This window comes from Colossoma macropomum, unplaced genomic scaffold, assembly GCF_904425465.1.
Source record: "Colossoma macropomum unplaced genomic scaffold, Colossoma_macropomum, whole genome shotgun sequence".
NCBI lineage: Eukaryota > Metazoa > Chordata > Actinopteri > Characiformes > Serrasalmidae > Colossoma > Colossoma macropomum.
This window is the reverse complement of record NW_023494809.1, coordinates 3585679-3606605: the sequence shown is the minus strand read 5'-3', so window position 1 is coordinate 3606605 and position 20927 is coordinate 3585679. Positions and strand designations below refer to the sequence as shown.

The 20927-nt window shown below is 40.5% G+C and overlaps 1 protein-coding gene across 1 annotated transcript in view; it reads left to right on the top strand.

Annotated features, from left to right (window-relative positions):
- The first annotated feature begins 8650 nt into the window (after nucleotides 1-8650).
- The window catches only part of oxr1a (oxidation resistance 1a), a 305279-nt gene continuing 293002 nt past the window's right edge, over nucleotides 8651-20927 (top strand). Inside the window, 1 exon segment of the mRNA XM_036558930.1 lies at nucleotides 8651-8758. The gene's annotated coding sequence lies outside the window, so the exon portion shown is untranslated.

Here is a 20927-nt window from a genome sequence, read left to right as displayed (position 1 = left end):
CCTTTACAGATATCCGCGTTTTTCAGCCTGCCGCAGTTCAGCTCCGCCCACTGAACTCACACTGACATTATAATAAAGCAATAAGGCAAAGAGGCTGTGGGTTACTGCGATTTTATCACAGGGAAGGTTCTTCTTAAGTACAACACGAAGCGGAGTGCCTCAAACTCTCTTCCCCATGATACAGTCGCAGTAACGCACAGCCTCAAGTGGCTTATTGCTTTTATAAAACAGCGGCCAACGTAAAATATGATAAAATACACAATTTTTCAGAAAATAATTAAAATTATTATTCAACATAATCAACATAAACAAGTAAATGTAGTTCATCTAGAGTATGGTGCTGCTGCCAAGCGATCACGGACCTCTGAATGAGGAATACATGACAACACACCACTGTTTAATGCAAAGCCTTTCGCTTTATACACACTTTTTAATGACCAAAATACCACCGCGAGTCTTATTTAGCACCAATTCAGCGGCGCCCTCTTCTCACGCTGGTGCTGAATCTCAAATGGCTCCCTGCTCCCATACATAGTACACTACATAGTGCACTACATAGGAGTTTAAATACTGGCTCCTGCCCCCAGAAGTGCAAAATACAGCTAAGACATAGTCATCTGGGACTCAGACACATCCACACTCGATAAATGATGCACTATTTGACTGTAGAGGCTAGAAATGATAAACATTCATAGCTGGCACACTGTTTAGGGAGTACGGAGCCGTTTGGGACTAAGCCTGGATTTGAGGCTTCTCCTGACTGAAACATGGACATTTGAAGCGTGTAAGTCTGTGAAGTGGCATTTTTAGACTTTTATACTGCCGTTTTACAGTTAATGATACTGTAAGTACTTTAATTCAAGACTGTGATATTAATGATGAAGTTGATTGAGCTCTCTTTTAGCCTGTTAACTAGCTGACCAGTCTAGTTCTAGTTCAGAACATAAATTGCCCCTCAATTTAAACAAAAAAAAACGGGTTCTTACTTCATCAATATACTCCGTTGTCCATGTAAGCAGCATGAGAGTCAAAGATTAATACATTAACAGTACAAGGGTTTATTTATGCCATGGTGGAGTAATACATGATTCAGTTGTTCAAGGTGGTCAAAAGTGTGTATATTGTGGATTTCACAATCGCCTCGAACGCGGTTTCATTGTTAAGTTTTGGATGGAAGCAAATGGGTTAAATTTTTTAAACACCAAGCAGAAAAATAGGCCAATCAGGTTTGTTTTTCTTTGTGGTATCTAGGTAGATACAGCTAAACGAGCCTTCCTATTGGTTGGGGCTTAAAGAGATGAACTGAAGGCCTAACATGTTAGATTAACAGTCAGCCTAATTACAAAGTGACCTTTTAACCAATCACATTTTAAATTTAATTTCCAATGCATGGAACCAGTTCTGTGGGAAAAATGTCAGAGACCTTCTGGAAGTCCTTGAAACATCACTGACTGAATATGAGCAGCAGCTTAGTCGGTAGCTTGTTAGAAACGGAAAATAGCGGCGGCAGCTCTGTACCAGACCTCTCTGCTGAATAGCTGTGAAACTGCTACAAGGTAAAATATACTCTAATATGTCTGTCACAAGCTTCAGATGCCTGTGTTTAATCTAGAATGGCTAAAAAATGTTCGTGTCAGTTGCTGTTAGCTTGGCGCTAACAAACTACTAGAATTCCACAGGAACTCAGAACAGAAGTTAGCATTATCCTTAGCATCATTGTCATTACAATTGTCTCTAAAGGTCCTTCCCTCATCAGGCAAAGAAGACTGAGAGACATGAAACGGTATTACTGAGAAACATACAGTGCCTGACGCACGTACATTATCAGAAAGGTGGAGCTGTTTTTACTTCATTCCTGAAGCTGAAACTGGTGGCTCTAAGTTAAGCTATACTTCATCTGGGTTACTGTACTTACTTACAATGATTTTAATATGATGTCTAAGCATAAGTAGCGTTACAGAATAGTGTGATATGTTAGCTAACCTGTTAGCTTTTTTTTTTAACTTAGCTGCTAAACTAATGTTGCTATGACTAGCTGCAGTGTTAGCTTTAGCATTAATTAGTGTGGAAAATACCCTCTGGTATTTGGGGGGGGGGTTCCATGTTGGCTGACTACTCCAGCGTTGGCTAACTGCTAACTCACTCGCTATAGCAGTGCTGCTGTTGGCTTCAGTGTTCTTTTGGAAATGCTCTTTTCCAGTTTGGTACCATATTCTTTCACACTCTAACTGAGGTCTCCTCTTTTGTTTGTGGAATGAGTCACAATTCACTCTTTCCCCAAATTCTTTGGAAATTGGGTACGTTCTCAGATTTAGCAATCCCAGGGTTTCAGTCATGTGATTTTTCTGTTGTGGCCGCCATATTTGGGACCGAATTTCTGGCTTCGCTGCTCCACACGAACTTAATTAGAGGTGAAATATGGCTAAAATTGCTCTCCTTACTTTGGAAGAGAAAAATGTTTCCTCGGCAAAGTCGATAAAATAGGCTGTGATCCTTAAACAGTTTCCCCCTGAACTCCTGATCCCACTTAAACTGGCGGAAAAGCTACCAAATTTGTGTTTTCCTGACATTTATATTTATCTCATACTCAGCCCCTCTCCCTGTTCTGGAGTCTCTCAAAGCAGTTAAAAGCACAGAAGCCCACCGGCTCTTCACGCCAGGGTGGGTAAAGGATCCCATGGTGTTGCATAAAGAGGAGAAAAGCTCTGTCATCATAGGAGGAACGACATCAGCTAATTAACACAGATGTGATCAATGCTGGCCTTTAGATAACTTTAGCTGATGTTAACAGCCGAGAGATGAACAGTCGTCCCCCTAACGGAGCTGCAGACAGCCTAACTTTACTCTCTGTTTCTGGAGATTTAAATGAGGTTTGAATGGAGAAACATAAGCGTTAAATATCAGACTGAATGTCGTGGGGCGGAAAACGACGTCGTGTTTCGACAGATGATTCTGTAAGTTTTCTAGTGCAGTTAGTTCAGAGTTCAGCTCCAGTCCTGCGACCAGGTGAACAGCAGAGAGAAACACTAAACTATACAGTGCAGGAGCTCCAAGTCTGGAGTCTGAAACACTGAATTAGAGGTCTCCACAAAGCACAGCAAATTAAAGGCATCATGCAGCGCAGTCACTCACTGATTCGGTCCCTCAAAATGGTGACGACTATACAGTGTGACGTCATGCGAAACGCGAGAATGTGCTACGGCATATTGTGAAGTTTTTCTGAGGTATTCCAGGCATAGTTACAGTTGCTATGCTATGAAAGACCAACTGGGTGAACCAGTTTGCTTCATCCTGAGGCAGATCAGTGCTGCATCACTAGTTGGGAATAACAGAGACAGAAGCTGGCCAGTTGTGGGTGAAGCAGCTGAACAGTGAGCTTTCCTTAAATCTGTATTTGTGTGTCTATTTTTCCTTAATGGGCAGCAGAACTTCATAGTAACTTCATAGTTTTCAGGAACCTCCCAGAACTTTGATTTTGAGATGTTCAGAGGTTAATTAGGGGGTTCTGGAACTTGCAGTACGTGCATAACAGCACTTCAAAGATCAGATATAAATAATGTTATTATATACATATGAATAACACTTGTATTGTAAATTGTAACTGTAAGTAAAATTACAAATGAAATCTTAATAAAATGTTCAATGTTAAGTCAAATTACAATGTATCAGGACTGCGGTTGCACTATAATTAACTGCGCAGACCTCAGTTGCCCATATTGCACCACTCATTATGACAATCAATGAATGACTGGATTGATGAGTTTCAAATTAGTTGAGGTTTTGTTTTTCAGCTGAACCTGTAATGCAATGCCCGTACATGTACACGTGCAGGATCTGTGCTTATCTTAGTGTGGACACCAGTGTGTACCACCACATCAGCAGCTCACCCCAGGGAGTTACATAACAAAGCAAATCCTCCGGCCTGAGGAGGGGCTAGAGAATCCTCCCAGGTAAACAAGAGTGGTGCTCAAGTGATAAGTCAGCCAAGCAGATAGTGACTCAGACCTGCACCACTTAACAATGAAAGAGCAACTTCAACAAACAGAAAGGCCAGAAATGAGGTTCAGTTTAATTAAAGATAAGTAGTTCCCTTTTCAAGAAAACATGAATTAAATGATTTTGACCATTTATTCTTGAGGGATTGTTGCAGTAACTGTGACATTCCCTCATTGAGCTCAGTAGTTGTGACTAATAGACCAGCTTTTGCTTGACCAGCAGAGGCTTTAAATCAGCAGTGCACAGCCCAGATCTACCACCCTACATGGTTTGGCTCCAGGCCTAATCAAAAACACCTGATCCAGGGGATGAAGGCCTTCAGGAGCTTCTGAGTATTAGAGGCAGGTGTGCTGGATCTGAAATCTCCAGGGTGGTAGATGTCCAGGATTTGGCACTTCTGTTTTAAATCAATAGTGGCAGTGCTGCAAAAAGGTAACATACTGTACATGCAGGTCCATGTTTCCCTATCCTATCCCTGGAGAGCTCCCAAAGCCAGATGTTCTCAGCTTTTGGTGCCAGATTTCAGGTGCAAATAGGATGCATTCTGCCCAAAAACCATTAGTTTTCTAAACTTGCATATGAGCCTAAATGTGCAGTTTATGCATCATATACTGTGGGCTCCAAAAGTCTGAGACCACATCTAAAATCGGGGACTATTTTTCATTTAAAGCTGGAAACAAACAACATTGTAAATTTTGATGTCAAATGTGAAACAAAGTAAAGTTATGTCAAGTAAAATGAAGCAGAAATAGCCACGATTCTGTGCAATGTCTAGGTCACTATTCATATTTAAGCAAATTTGTGGCATTGAAAAAGTCAAGGCCTTTAAACAAAAAGGTCAGTTCTTTTTGGTTTTATTCCTTTTATTGAAGCTCGTGTTCAGATGACACTCAGAAAGATTTGATTTACTCATCAGAGGTTTGTGGAGTCCACGTGAGCTTGAGTGCACACTTTCATTAACGCAAAAGAAATAGATCAGAATAACTCAGAATAACTAAGTTCTGAAATTCATGTTAAAATGTTAAAGATTCTACTTTTCTTTCAAATCGTTATGCTGATAATAGAATTTGTAATGAAAGTCTTTCTGGTAAATTAAAAAGGAGTGCAAAACAGAGGCATTTTCACTAGTGGTCTCTGACTTTTGGACCTCACTGTATATGAAAAAATGCAAAATATATATGCATTTCCAAAAAAAAGTCTATTTTTATTTTTCAACATCATTTGAGCACAGCAGCTGTCCTTTTATTGTGTTATAATTTCATGAACCAAAAGAAATGGTCCAAAAGGTTTTTGCCTTCTCCTGTAAAGTTATCATTTTGGGGTGTTTGCACAGCAATGATTTGCAGGGCAGTTGCTCACAACTAGGAACGACTGTGCAAAGAAGTCTGTAGAGATCGATGGCATGGCTGATTACATATTCTGTTTAATTTCCTAAAGTTTTGGCAGGCAGTTTTGTGTGTTTTGTAGTTCTCTGGTGCTGGTGGCAGGTGCAAAACAGGGGTATTATTTCAGTGTGTGTTTACCTTTATACAGGGAGATTCACTCGAAAGAGGCCCTGAATATTCTGTTGTAACTCCCGTTAGGATGAAGCAGTCTGAGCCAAAAAACTACACTACATACCTTGACGTATATGTAATCGATTGCATTACATGTGATGCTGGAAGTGATCTCCGTTTTGTGCCAGACACATGAAAGGGTACGGGGGTGTGCACCCGGAAGTTGCAAACAGTGGTTAAACGTCACAACGGCTGTCCGTGCCTATCTCATCACTCCGACGCAGGGGCATCCCGGCTTGTTCGAAGCTCCATATACTGAGGAGCACGTTGCACATTGTTTCGTTCAGATTGCTTCATCCTAGAGAGAGTTATTACAGAATATTCGAGGCCTCTTTCGAGTGAATCTCGCTGTAGTTCGGTTCTCTTTGTCAGGACGAAAGCGGAAAATGATACATTGTTAAATTTTAGTTTGGTTCTCTTAGTGTTCAGACTGACGTCTTTGACTAATGTAAACAAAAGTCATATGGACTTTTGATCATACTTGGCAAATGAAGTACATTTGATGACAATAAGTGGGTTAATATTCAGCGATCTTGCTGAATCATGCTGTATTATAGTTAAAAGTTTTATGGTTTTTTTGCAGGTCTTGTTTTATCAGCTAACTGTTCCATTTAAGGTGGAACATGAAAATTCGAACAAGAAGCTGGAGAATGAGAAGCAACTTCAGCTTCATGACTTTTAAATGTCTGACAGTTTCTCACTGCAGGTTAAACGTATCAGGAAACTGGAGTGTCTATAAATGCAAATAAGTCCATTAGTCTCTGAATCATCAATGTTAGTCCTAAATCTTTCTCTTTGCCTTTTTGTTATCTACTAGCTAGGCAAGCCTGTGGTCTGCGTTGCTATGTGACCAGCAGTCTGTGCACCAACTTTCAGGGTTAAAGGGTGAATTAGCTGTTCTACATTAACTCCAGCGTTTAAGACCATTTACTGTTAAACTGTGTTGAACGACCAGCAGAGCTTTATTTTACTGTAAAGGAGGATTATTTTATTTTTACCTACAAATCTAATTCTGCTGTGGAGCCACAACAGGACAGTAAAAGAGCCGAATGTGGCTCAGGAGCTGTGAGTTGCCAACTCCTGGGATAGGCAGAGGCACAAGTCTTAAAGACGTGCTGAGGAAATATTTACTAATAGATTAACACTAGTCAAACTCTCAGAGCCTCTCCAGAGTTCACCTAGTGATGTCTATGGCATTAACTTTCCATTTTATATGCCAGATTCTCTCTTTTAGCCAGAGTAGAGCGATGCCCTGTAGGATGTTTAGATGTGAAAGAAGTATTAATTAACAGTGCTATCATTTCACAGCTGAATTTATAGGTTACCTTCCGTTCTTTCACATCTAACTGCCAGCTTGTCGGTAGGCCTCTTTGTCGTAATCATGCAGTCTCTTGGGGAACTACATGTGCTTCCTATACTGTAAGCAGTGCTTATTTTGTTGCTACTAGCAATACTATGGACTACCTGTCAGCTGTTATTAACTTCAGCACTATTCTGTCCTCAGTAACCTTGTCTAGTGAGCAGCCTCAGAGCTGTTTTCCTGTCCTGACTGTGTAATAAACATGCAGTTTTTTTCCAAGTGATAATAAATGAATCATCAAAAATGTTTTAACTTTTTGTTTGTTTGTTTATTTTTCTCACCAACAGCTTACAGTCTAGTCATAGTAGACTACGTCGTATGTTTGTTTGTGGCTGGTTGAAATGGCCAGTGAGCAGTGGACATTTTTGCTTCCACACTGTAAACAGGGCTACAGCGTTGTCTCGGGATTAGAGAGGGATTTGCCCTGCTAAGCTCCCGTAACCCAGCCCATTGGCCCCCGGGGTCACTGCATCCTAACTGCCTCCTGCTAAAAACAGTCCTGTCAGAAAGACGTATATGAGTGTGAATTTGAACATATTTGTGGACAGTGAGGATGGAAGTAACTTGAATGTAGGTCCTAACTGCTCTTTACAAGTGTTGAAGTGGCAGAACCGTGAGGCGAGGAGGCCTGTGTAGTCAGCTTATCCAATGCTGGTTACAGTAGAGAAAGAAATTTCAGATCTTTATGGTTGACGCACATTAAGTAATTTGGAGTGGTCAACTACCGTAACATAAAACGAGTGATTATTCAGAGATTTCAAATGAAAAGTCTGGTAAGAGTAAAAAATGTTTATTGCACTGAATTCACAGCCCCAGTTTATTAACAGAAACACAACTGGGCTTTTATTCATTGTGTGACATTACAACAAAACAGTAAAATAAAAAGGCTGGAGTCAAGACAGAGTGTGGCTTGCAAATCTGCTGAAATAGTAGCTTAGCATAACTTAAAGAGTCATGTGAGATACATATTGCAATTTTTGCTCTATTTGGTCTCAGGCAGAACAATTTGCTAATTTCAAGTAGTATTTTAAGTGGATACATAACGAGTTGGCTGATTACTCATGACCGCCTTTCATTTTTACAACTGCATGTCAGGGACTCTGCTGTGCTTTTCCTGGAGAGTTTTCATCTATTTGCCTTGAAATAGAAGTAATGTGAACCCAAATTTAGGCTGCATTTTGGTCTAGTATCACGTCTGTTATTGCAGTGGAGGAATGGAGACATCAGCACTGGAAACAGCGAGAGCAGCGGCCTTTATAGCTCCATATGTTCATTAGTCATTGATTTAGCTTCATGGCTGTGCTATTATGTTCCATCACCCTGGCAGAACGTCCACTGTAGGTCCTCTCCCAATTCTAATGAAAGCAAAAGGACTGTTTTAAATTTAGCCAAGCTGGCATGCGAACTAGGCTATGCAGGCTGGCTACGACTAGCTCTTGTTATTTTTTAACCATGTTAGCATTCTTAGTTGAACTTTTCCTTAATTTCTACTAATAGAAATAAGAAAGTGTTCCGGTAGAAGAGCTTCTCTTCGGGCCAGCACTTTACTGAAATGCACCTTGCATTCTGCTGTACTCTCAACAGCGCTCCAGATGAAATTAAGCCTTGGAACAAAGTCATGCTAGAGAACAGCGCCGCAAGAAGCATTTGTCTCTGTCAACAAAATATCATTTGGTGGAATGAGTCAGCGGAATGAATCCTAACCCTTGTCTCTTCGTGTTTCAGTCGGACTGACAGTGTCCTATGTTGCCAGGCCAGAAGCTTGGCCACTGCTAAGGGCAGTTTCCTGCTGTTTTGCTGACTCTGCCCCTTCAGACTGTAGTGTTTGGACAGCAACCTCTGCCTGGTAAATGACAAGCCTATTTTAACTAAATTGACTTTGTGTTAGTGTTAAGTAAAGGCAATATGATGATATTGTATCATATTATAATGACAAAGTCTGAACGTGAATATCTCACACTGAACACCAATTATAGAGAGAAAGTAAACAACAACAACTCTTTGTATAGTAACTGCATAACCTGCATAGTAACCGGTTAACTGATTAAATGTCAGCTAATTATGCCATTAGCTTATTTTTCCTATATATCCAAAGTTGAATTTTAAAAAATCAGTGTACTCATAGTTTTTCATAGCTCTTTTCAAAATGTGCTGCCACTTTTTATCCATTCCAAATTGTAATAAACCTCAAAAAAAAAAAAACTAAAGGTTGTGCTGCATATCAGGTTTTATGAAAATGTCTTGAAGTATTGTGAAGTTATATTTTTGCCATAATGCCCACCCTAAATGAGCACCTTCTATATAATCAAGTTATACGGTAATTTAATACTTCCTCTTAAACGAGAAAGAGCAGACTGTAATGTAAGTCAATAACAGTGATAATTTATCTTTAAGGCAGGGCTGCCCAGTGTTTGATTTGGCCAGCCAGAAAGTCACCCTAACCTCACCCCACTCGTCCAATGAAAGAAGAATAAACATATTATATCCTACAGATTACTAAATGTTGTTTATTTTAAGTATTTTAGTAACCAAATATAGTGTAATGTTCTGAAATAAAATGTGTTAATCTTCATTTGAAGCCTACTTATCCTTTTTATATATGTATTGCCCCCCTAAGACGAAAAGCTTGGGCACCCCTGATCTAAGGGTTTATCACAAGTGTTATTGACTCACCAACCTTGTACACACAGTAAGGCCCAACTAATATTACAATTTTGTGGCCAATACTGAAACTTTTAAGGGGCTTAATATTTGATAATATATAATACACCAATCAGCCATAACATGAAAAACACCTTCTTGTTTCTACGCTCATTGTCCATTTTATCAGCTCCACTTACTATATAGGTGCACTTTGTAGTTCTACAGTTACAGACTGTAGTCCATCTGTTTCTCTGCATACTTTGTTAACCCACTTTTACCCTGTTCTTCAGTGGTCAGGACACCACAGGACCACCACATAGTCAGAAATGATAGCTCATCTGCTGCTGCACAGTTTGTGTTGGTCATCCTCCAGTCCTTCATCAGTGGTCACAGGACGCTGTTGGCTGGATGTTTTTGGTTGGTGGACTATTCTTAGTCCAGCAGTGACACTGAGGTGTTTAAAAACTCCAGCAACACTGCTGTGTCTGATCCACTCAGACCAGCACAACACACATTAACACACCACCACCACATCAGTGTTACTGCAGTGCTGAGAATGATCCACCACCCAAATAGTACCTGCTCTGTGGTGGTCCTGTAAGGGTCCTGACCAGTCAGGCTGATTGGTGTATTTATATATACTGTCACTGTTGGAATAAATACCTCATATATATGCCAGCTGATGATGGACCAATAAAAATGATTTTGAATAAAACCTTTATACATTAACTTCCATTAAAAGTTAAGACAACATAGTGAATATATAATAATATTCAGATTTATATTTTATTCTCTACTCCAGCAGTTTGAGCAGTGGTTAATTGAGTGATATAATTGTTGGTTGTGAATTGACACACTTTTTTTTAAGCTCTTTCATAAACAGCAGCAAGTTACAGCTATGCATGATATAAGTGTTATATCACTGGCGGTGGGTTAGATAGATTTTGTGTCTTTCATTTGTGCATTATTGCCAATATTTTTGCTGATACTGATAAAACCGTGGGTCATCAATATCAGCCCATTTGTGTGTTATAATTGTGTTCATCATTCATCTTTGTGCTTTGTTTTAAAGTACAGCAGTTCAGCCTGTGTTGCTGTGATACTGTTATACAGTTTGACTGACATTGGGTTCCATCTGTCTAAGGTTTCACCGCATTAGCGGGTGATTCTGGTGAGGCTGCGACCATAAAAGTTGGTAAATCTTGGTGTTTCATCAGTGATATTTGAATTATGTTACATTTCCACCAATACTGATAAAACTGTGGGTTGTGATTATTAGCTGACACTATTAGTCATGCTCTAATATCAGGAGGTGTCTCAATCCCAGTGGAAATCCCACTGGTCTGCATCGTTCTCCAGGTCCTCCATGGCTTAGCACATGTCTTAAGAGGATGGCTTAATAATTAATCATAACAAGTGTGACTGCTCGGGGGTGACAAGTTAATCGTAATGAATATCCCCACCAGCTTCTACTGTACTCTCAGTCTTCTCAATCGCATGACATTGCAGATTTCTCTCCATGCTGTTCACCATCAGTTGGTATATTTTAACCTTCTAAGTTGGATCATTTGCTTTCAGGAATTCCATGTCATAGTCTCAGGATGTGTCTCTCTCATATTAATTGCCCTTTTCCAATTTCTAAACCCAACAGGCAAGACTTTTTGGCTTGGAAAACAAATCCAAATCTGCCCACACGATGAACGACTAAGCTGAAAACAGTTGACCCTCATGGCACGTACAGTAATTCTCTGCTGCTGCTGCATTGATTAATAGTTTTAGGCCTTATGCATTTAAATGGTTTCTAAGAGGGAACTTGGGGAGGTAAAAATGCTAGGGACACTTTATTTTTCTTGAGAAATTTTCGATTTTGGCAAGTAAGAGCATTGCTTATGTTGCCTTCAGGCATCCATCTAGATGTTCTTTTCTTGTCTCGTGTCCTAGAGATGTAGAGAATGAGGCTGATTAATTGGGAGCAAGCAATGGAAGAAACATCCGTGGTCTCTGAGACAGAAAAAAAGATGGTTTTGAATGCTCGAGCAAGCAAAGCCGATGAACCGTGCAGCCAAACAACTACTATGAGTGCTCTGTGAACCTCGCTGATTGAATTAGGCCCAAATTTGTGCATTTTGTCCTTGGGAAACGCAGAGGGAAACTTTTCTTTTAACTTACTTTCAGCTTGCTTTTTCCTATTCTGTCTTCTTGGTTTCCACCGGTGGCTCTTTCCTCCAAGAAAGGGAGATGGATTATCTTTAATTTTTCTATGTTTTAGGATAAAAGAAGACTAAAGCTGTGAAATAACAACCATTGCTTCTGTTTTCCCATTAAGAGTATTAGTGAGGTTGGGCACTGATATTAAGATAATAAGGCCTGGCTTCATGTTTCATGTGATAGGCTATCGATGGGGTTGAGGTCAAGGCTCTGTGCAGTCAAGTTCATCCATACCAAATTCAGCAGACCATTTCTTTTTGGACTTTGTGCATAGAAAACAGAGAATGATTGGAATTCCCCAAACTGTTTCTGCCAAGCTGGAAGCATGCAGGTCTCTAGAATATCATTGTATGCTGTAGATCTCCCTTCAATGGAACTAAGGGGCCCAAACCATGAAAAACAGCCCCAGACCATCATTCCTCCTCCACCAAACTTTACAGTTGGCACTATGCATTTAGGCAGGTAGACTCCCATGTGGTGAAGATGGTGATGTTAAGGTTATGTACGGCTGCTTGGGCACAGAAATTCATTCCACGAGGCTTCTGACAAACACTTCTTGCACTGCCGTTGCCTCCAGAGGCGGTACTTTGATAGTGAGCGCCGAGGACGGGGAGTTTTTTCTTTTGCGGTTCCGTTCTATGATCTCGTGTGATCTGTCTTCTGGTTGTCACTCCCAGACGTTTCCACTTCACAGTAACAGCACTTACAGTTGACTGGGGCAGCTCTAGCAGGGCAGAAATTTGACTAAGTGACTTTTTGGAACGGCATCTGATAATATTAAATGTCACTAAGCACAACTCATTCAGCTGTCACTGTTTGTCTATACAAGTTGATTTAATGCATCGTTGTGAATGAGTTTGGCCAAAACAGCCGAATCCACTAATTAGAGGAGAAGTTCATATACATTTGACCATGTAGGGAATCTTATATGTTAGATTCTTCAAAGGACCTTAATGCAGCTTCTGCACATTCTTGCCATTCTCTGAAGCAGCTTCATTAAGAACCACGTGGGACTTAAAGATGTTCCACATTTGCTGAAATAAATAAGTTTTGGAAATAAACTGATACGTAGGTAACAACTTTACTATGTACGTTTACAGTTTCAAGCATTTAACCTCTTATTCTCCAGGATATATTTTGGTATTTGCATCTGAATTCACATGACCATCGTAAGGCAAGTTATTCAGTAACTGCATGAAATAAATGTACATTTTTGTTATATATTAAGCTCCCCTCACATTAACAGAACATGTGTTTTATGATCACACATATTGCTATATGCTTACAATTTACTGCTGAAAGCCAAAAATCTTAGACGCTCTTTGTATTATTTTATAAAAATAATTTCTACAGAGCAGATCACTGAAGAGACGCCATCTGTTTATAGTTTATAGCCCAGACTTGTGGAAAAATGGGTCGACTTTCAGGAGACAAAAAAAAAATGTAAGTTAATCTTCTTTTATTATAAAGTTTAAAATTACATTACCCATCTATTTGACAGGAAAGAAGACAGTTACAGCCTCATATGACCCCCACCTTTTGAATGTAGCTTATGAAATATGATGAAGTGTGATGAAGTGTGTTTGGGAACCACCGGTGGTCTCAAGGATCACAAGCCTAGATCAGAATGTCTTTAGAGTTATGAAAGACATTCAGATAGGTCTTCAAACGTTTGACTGTATCTCTTATTTGTTATTGTTATATCAGATGCTCATGCTAGTGAAGACTTGGGTTGTGTTTTTTCTGTCAGCACAGCCAAAGTTTTTTCCTCTGCAACTTTTTAAAGTGTTTCAGACCCTCTTCTTGCCTGTTGTCAATCATAAATCAAAGCTCAATTCGGCTTCCAAGCAGTAAACCAGGGCATTAAGGCCTTGCGGATCGGTATAAAGCATGTTACGTTGAGGCTTCTTCTGATTCTCTTGGCAACCATCCATGCTACGCTTCACAGTATTGGCAGGCGAGCCACCTTTTAGTGAGTCAGAATGTGCTCTGCGTAGCAATCGCATTGGCTCTCCGGCTTCTTTTCATTCGTCATGCACTCTGTGACACATAAGCATCTCTCTGTTTGTTACTGTAGGCCGCCTCCCCGTTGCACACCAGCCTTGAGGTTTGCATACATTAACTTGAAAAGCTTTTCTGTCGCTTAAGGAAAAAAGTGTACCTTATTCAGTCTCATTTAATGGAGACTTTCTAAGTTGATGAGGTCGTGTAGTTCTGAAAGGACTGAAGTATTTATGTCAAACGTTGATCAGCGAGGACATTCAGCCAGTGAAGATTGGATTTGTACTATAACTATAATTACTATGCTATATTATGTATCTCTCCAGTAATAAGTCCATTGGACCCAAGGCTTATTACTCATCTGTTAATCTCAAAAATGCTTAACTAACTTCAAAGGGAGTAAACATCTGACCTCATGATGATTCAGTTCCATTGTGCTTATTTAGGAAATGGTTTAGTTCACCATGAAATCTCAAATTTCACCATTTGTTTATTTTAATATAAATCAAAATTATTTTTTTAGAAATACACTGAATTGCAGGGCTGGAGTGGGTGTTTGAGAGAGTCGGGAGAAGTCCCGGTGGGCCGGTAGTGATTTGGGCCGGTTGCTATGGGCTAATGTATAAGCACATGTACAAGAAAGTGTATATCTGTAGTAATTTAAGGGTTAAACCAGCGACCACCATCTCAGACTTGTACATGTACATTTGTAGATGAAGCTGAGGTTAACTTCTTATTCTCATTTTTCAGTCCACCTTAAATGATGTAGCTGTTATGTTCAGACTCCTGTACTTCTGCTAGACTGTAACCGCTGCGCTATTTAAGGTGGAACACTGGTAATTCAGATAGGAAGCTGAGAGCAGCCTTGAGAAATTAGCATATCTATGTGAATCTGGTACTCACTGATACATCTTGTAGCACCTGATGTATGCCTTTTTATATTTTCATATGTGAGTCATGTGAACATGGACTGCAGGAACTGCAAAAAAATGGCAGGCATTGGGTGGAGTGGTGTCTGGCAGAAGCTGGCATATGGACGAGTCTGAGTTTGACGAATGCCAGTAGAACGTTACCTGCTTGACTGCACTGTGCCAGCTGTAAAGTTTGGTAGAGGAGGGATGATGCTATGGGGTTGTTTTTCAGGGACTGGTCTAGGCCTCTTAGTTCCAGTGAAGGGAAATCTTAATGCTTCAGCACCAAGACATTTTGGACAACTGTATGTTTCCAGCTTTGTGGGAACAGTTTGGGGAAGAACCTTTCCTGTTCCAGCATGACTGAGCCCCAGTGCACAAAGCAGCTCCATAAAGTCATGGCTGGGTGAATTTGGTGTGGAAGAACCTGACTGGCCCACACAGAGCCCTGACCTCAACCCCATTGGACACCTTTGGGATGAACTAGAACAGGATGAATAAATGGGTAAATATTCCCACAGACACACTTCAAAATCTTGTAGAAACTTTCCAGAAGAGTGGAAGCTGTTATACCTCCATATTAATGCCTGTGGATTTAGAAGTATATGTCATAAAAGCTCCTGTAGGTGTGATGTATAGGTGTCCCAATACTTTTGTCCACATATATCTATCTATCTATCTATCTATCTATATGTATATATATATATATATGTATATATATATATATATATATATATATAGTTTTTTTTTAGAATATTGTGAAAAAAACTAATCATAAGTACTGTAATGGTAATACAAATGGTCTCACAACAATCCTCTGAGTGTTTTTGGAGGCCCCCTGCTCCCCACCTTATTCCATCACCATGCAGCAAATGTACTTGCAAAGTGACTTTAAAGGGCCCATAGTATTACAATTCATTTCAGTAAAAAAGTTTGACGTAGTATGTAAACACTGTCAAGTCCATATATGAAAACTAAGCTGTAAAAAAAAGCTCATTTTGAATTCGTTGTTTCCATGATTTCACGAAAGCTAGTCCATTTGCATATCTCCGCCTAGTCGGTGTACAGCAGTTCAGTCCAGCCCTCTTGTGCTGAATTTTTACAGCATGTTAAGTGTCTCAGCCTGGACTGCTGTTTGAATGAGCATGAATACAGAGCATCCAACCAGAACAGAGACCATTTGCATATTACTTGTCTTAAAGGCACACTAACCAAAACAGCTTGTTTAATTCTAAAGGATAAAGACAGCTTGGAAAATGGTCATGTAGAAATGGATTAGGGCTGTTTTTAATAAATAACACACAAGCATCATAAATGGACCTTAAGAAAAATACTGATTACAGGAACAGTGTTGAATATGGACTGTTCATTTAATTTTTCTGTCTGTAGTCTTTTTCACAGTCAGAGGTCACTGGCCCAGTCAGTAATCCATCCCTGGTGCCCCCCCCACCACCACCATCTCCGCCTGCACCACCTCCACCTCCACCACGTACCTAATATCCAACTCTCTGCTATGCCTATGTAACATTGCGGTTTCTTCATAGGACATTAGTGAGCTGTTGGGCACATGTGAACTTTGAACATGCAACTATGTTGTGGTATTAAAAGCATAAACAAGTGAGCCTAAGGACGTTCCTGATAAAGTTCAGAAGGTATAACATTATCTCTAAGTTATTTTTGTGCTTAGACGAAGATGTGACCAGAAGTACTGACCTCTTGCTGTGTTGCCTGAGGCCTACATATTGTAATGTAATATAAAGTGCAGTTGGGGAAACTTTCAAGAGTTTGTATACATGAAAACCTCATATCTCCAAAATGGTAACTTGATAGGAGAAGGAAAAAACCTACTTTACTTACTGATGTAAGTCAATGGAACCAGACTTTTTTCAAAGTAATTTTGGGCCGTTTCTTTTAGTCCATTCATCATGAAATTTACACACAATATAAAGGACAACAGGCCTTTTCAAATTGCGTTAAAAAAAATGGAGAAACAAAAATGGAGATACAAGGTTTTCTTCCAACAACAGCGATATTGTCGCTGTCCAAAGAAAACCATATATCTCCACTTTTGTCGATTTTGAGTTTTCTACATCATTTCAACACACCAGCTGTCCTTTGCATTTCATGATGCATGGACCAATAGAAATGCTCTAAAATCACTTGGAACAAAATCTCTTCACATTGACTTACATTGAAAGGTAGTAGTGTTTTTGCCTTCTCCTGTTAAGTTACTCGTTACTGCACTTTTTTTTCATATGGCAGCGACAATATAAAAACCAATTACTTTTATATCATAGCAAGTAGCATAAAATGCTTGTCCGGGTAATCCTGCCCAATTTGGCAACCCTGAAGAGGCTAGTAGTGCTGTTTGACAGTGTCAGTGATGGACGGTGCAGGAGAGCAGACAGAGTCTGTTAAACTATCGTCTTAAAAAACCGTCAGTGAATGTGAGAGTGACAGTTTTTGGGATTTCCTTCTGACTTTCCTTATAACACAAGCGGAAACGTTTAGAGGCCATTTGCAAGTCTTCAGCAGTTAGCGCTCTAGCTTACTCAAAACCGATCCAACCTTTAGGCTGAACATCCTCCTTTAATGCTCCGCTTTGTACTGACTCCCTCGGCATTTCGAGGCCTCCATCTGGCTCTCTTTTCTCAGCGCACTCTCATTCTCTGTTTATTGATCATGCAGCAAATCGCATGCAGAAACGAAGCGCAGAGGCTCGCACAGAAGCGAGAGAGATGCCCTGTGTCCTCACTGCTGAATACAAACAGAAAAGAGTTCAAGAGGGCTGTTTACACGTGCGCCATGACTGAGGAGGGATCTCTGTAATCTCTCGGAGTTTGGTGCTAATGCGGCCTCTAATCGGCAGGATGCGGCCTACGTCAGTGTAGTTGGTGATGAGGAGAGGAGGGGAGAGGGAGAAACGGGGATGCAAACAGTAGTCCTGCATAAAGTCATAACCATCTTTCAAGTGAGTGAGTGAGTGAGAGAACAAGAGAGAGAGCTCTGTAGATGACTCATACTGTTGCGGTCATTCGATCCGTGATTAAAGCGCATAAATTCTCACTGCTGAGACCAAAATAGACAAACGGGACATTTGCTTTTCTTCAAATGCACTTGTGAAAAAAATCAACAAACAAGATGAGCTTTGAACAAAGCAGCTTTGAGACTATAATGGTGCAAATTACATTGTTCAATAATTAAAATGCTAAGACAAAAGAAATCTAAGGAACCTTACAGATTCAAACTTGCTCACAGTGGTGTTGATAGGAACCAGACATCCGGAGTGTTTAATGCCTGTAAAACTCAACACTACGGAAAGGTATTACACAAAATAGTTATGATTATGTTCCCTAATGCCTGAGACGTTGTTTTGAGTTCTGAGGTGGGCCGAAAACATATTTTTTAATGCGTCCATGTTGGAGAGATACACTATTTGGCCAAAAGTAATGTGGACAAGTATGAGTATTAGTGGAGTGGTGTGGAGTTCAGCAGGGTGATGGTGGAGGGAAAGAAGCTGGAGCTGAGCTGACTGGTTCTGGTCCGAATGCTTCTGTATCTCCTCCCGGATGGGAGGAGGTTAAACAATGTGTGGCTGGGGTTGGAGGAGTCCTTGATGATGCACACAGCGCTGGTGGTGAATGTCTTTGATGGCAGGGAGCTGTGTGCCAGTGATGCACTCAGCGGGCCTCAGCACTTTTTGGAGGGCCTTCCTGTCGGCCTCGGTGGAGCTGCTGTACCACACTGTCATACAGTTGGTCAATACGCTTTTGATGGTGCAGCAGTAGAAGTTTGTGAGAATCTGAGGAGACAGATGTTCCTTCTTTAGTCTCCTCAGGAAGTAGAGGTGCTGCTGTGCCTTCTTAACCAGGTGTGAGGTGTTCAGTGTCCATGAAAGGTCTTCGGAGATGTGTACTCCCAGGAACTTGAAGCTGGAGACGCGCTCTACCTCAGCCTTCAATAGGCTACTAAGGAGGAGTCTTCAGAGGACAGTGCTACCGAGGACCTTTGGAACGCAGCTTATATTTGTGTTGTAAACATGGTGTCCCTGGTTCCTGTCACCAACACTGTACAAAAATCTGAGTCAGCAAGTTTCTCTACAATAGAGCATTTCTCATCAAACCACTCTGAATGGCTCTGTTTACATCTCAGTGATTGACTTATGTGTGGATTCTGAAAAAACGGTGGAGTTCTCTTTTGATCATTATTGCCGGTGTTGAGGAGGGGTGCAGCTACGTTTGCATCCACATATTTGTATGCATACTTTGGCTCATTTTGAGATCTCTCTTGATGGAAAAGGCAAATATTGAATTAGGAGTCTGCCGAGCTACTTGTTAAACAAAGCTGTATTGTCAGACAGGGAGTTGGCTGGGCACAACAAGATCCGGAGCTCAGCCCAGTTCACTGTACAATCGTTTTGAGAAATCTTCCCCTTTTTTTAAGATTAACCTATAAAAATGTACAGAGCCCAGAAGGGTCACGGGAAAAAAACAAAAACAACAAAAACAAAGACAGGGTTATGATATTGTGTTCTCCCGCAGTCACTTTGCCTTACCTTTGCAAAAGTTTTGTGAATGCAATAAATGTGAGGAATGAACTGTTTGGAGGAATTGTGTCGTGGCAATGTTTTTTTTTTTGCCATGGTCCTTTAGGGGCTCAGTAAAAATGTGCAGTGGCTACTTCCTTATTTAATGTGAGGATTTATACATCAACAACAGCGATTCCACAATGTTGACTGAGCTGTTATGAACTAAAACACTCAATAAGAAGAGTGAAAACACGTTTTTTAACAGACAATAAAATAAAAAATGAAGACATTTCCCCAGTAAGGCCTTTTTTTTAAAGTAGTTCTGTAGGTTTCCTCTCTCTCCACATCAGCCATCCTTCTACACGTCTCTCAAACATCCTGCGAACACAGAAACGAGGCTTCCTGCAGTTTTAGTATATTTTAAAAGTGAAATAGCTGTTCATTAAAACTTTTCGCCTAAAAAACAAACCAAAAATTATATGTTTATATTTCTCTTTCTTTCTCGCTCCACATGCTCTCTTTCTCTTTCTCTCTCTTTCTCTATTGCTCCACACACTTTCTTTCTCTTTCTCTATTGCTCCACACACTCTCTTTCTGTCTTTCTTTCTCTCTCTTTCTCTATTGTTTCACAAGCTTTTTCTTTCTCTCTTTCTCTAATGCTCCACAATCTTTCTTTTCCTCTCTTTCTCTTTTTCTTTCTTTCTTTCTTTCTTAATTTCTTTCTTTTTTCTTTCTTTCTTCCTCTTTCTGTTGCTCCGCACACTCTTTTTTGCTTTCTCTATTGCTTCTGCACTCACTCTCTCTTTCTTTGTCTTTCACTTACGCAAAACCTATCTTTACCCAAGTTTACCCAAAACCTAACCCTAATCCTAACCCTAACCTTAACCTCAATCCAAAACCTAATCCTAACCCTCACCCTGGCCCTAATCCTAACCCTCACCTCAACCTCAATCCAAAACCTAATCCTAACCCTCACCCTGGCCCTAATCCTAACCCTCACCTCAACCTCAATCCAAAACCTAATCCTAACCCTCACCATAGACCTAACCCTAACCTTAACCTCAATCCCAAACCTCTTTCCAGACATGGGGGTCCAGCCCGTTAACCAGCATTGCTGAGGTTGACGATAGCAGGAAAAGCCCCCCCAAGAGCTTGAGGAAAAAATAGGTATTTAGGCCCAGCCGTCATGTGGAGCTTCACTTCTGAGCGTCAGCTGTGTAGATGCTAATTGTGTTTGTCGGAGGACTTGGTGTGTGCCAAGACAATTAAGCTCAAACACAAGGCAGGCTTAATGACTCTGAATATCTCTCTCTCCCTCTCACAGCCAAAACAAAGGACTCTGTCAGAGTCTCAACTTTTCAGAACTTAGTGAAGTATGACTAACATAACAATATGTGTATGACTAACAAAATGTGTTTTGCACATTTTATAATAATATTTAAGAGATCAAAACAGTTTTGCAGAGACCAAAAAGTATTGTCACAGGCCAGCCGCCTGGTGGGGCTTAGGGGGTGTGGCTGTGCAAAGTGGCTCTCGGGAGGTGTCATGCTCATGGCAGATGAAAGATGTTCGTTGTAGCTGTAGCTGTTGTTGTTGTGGGAGTTAATATGTAGCATTTGGGTTAGTGAATTGTGGCCGTGGAGGGTGGGCTTTGTGTGTGAGTTTGTCGACTGTCCTTGTGTGTCGTGTTCTTCCACGCTACTCCCTCCCCGACCTTGTATTGG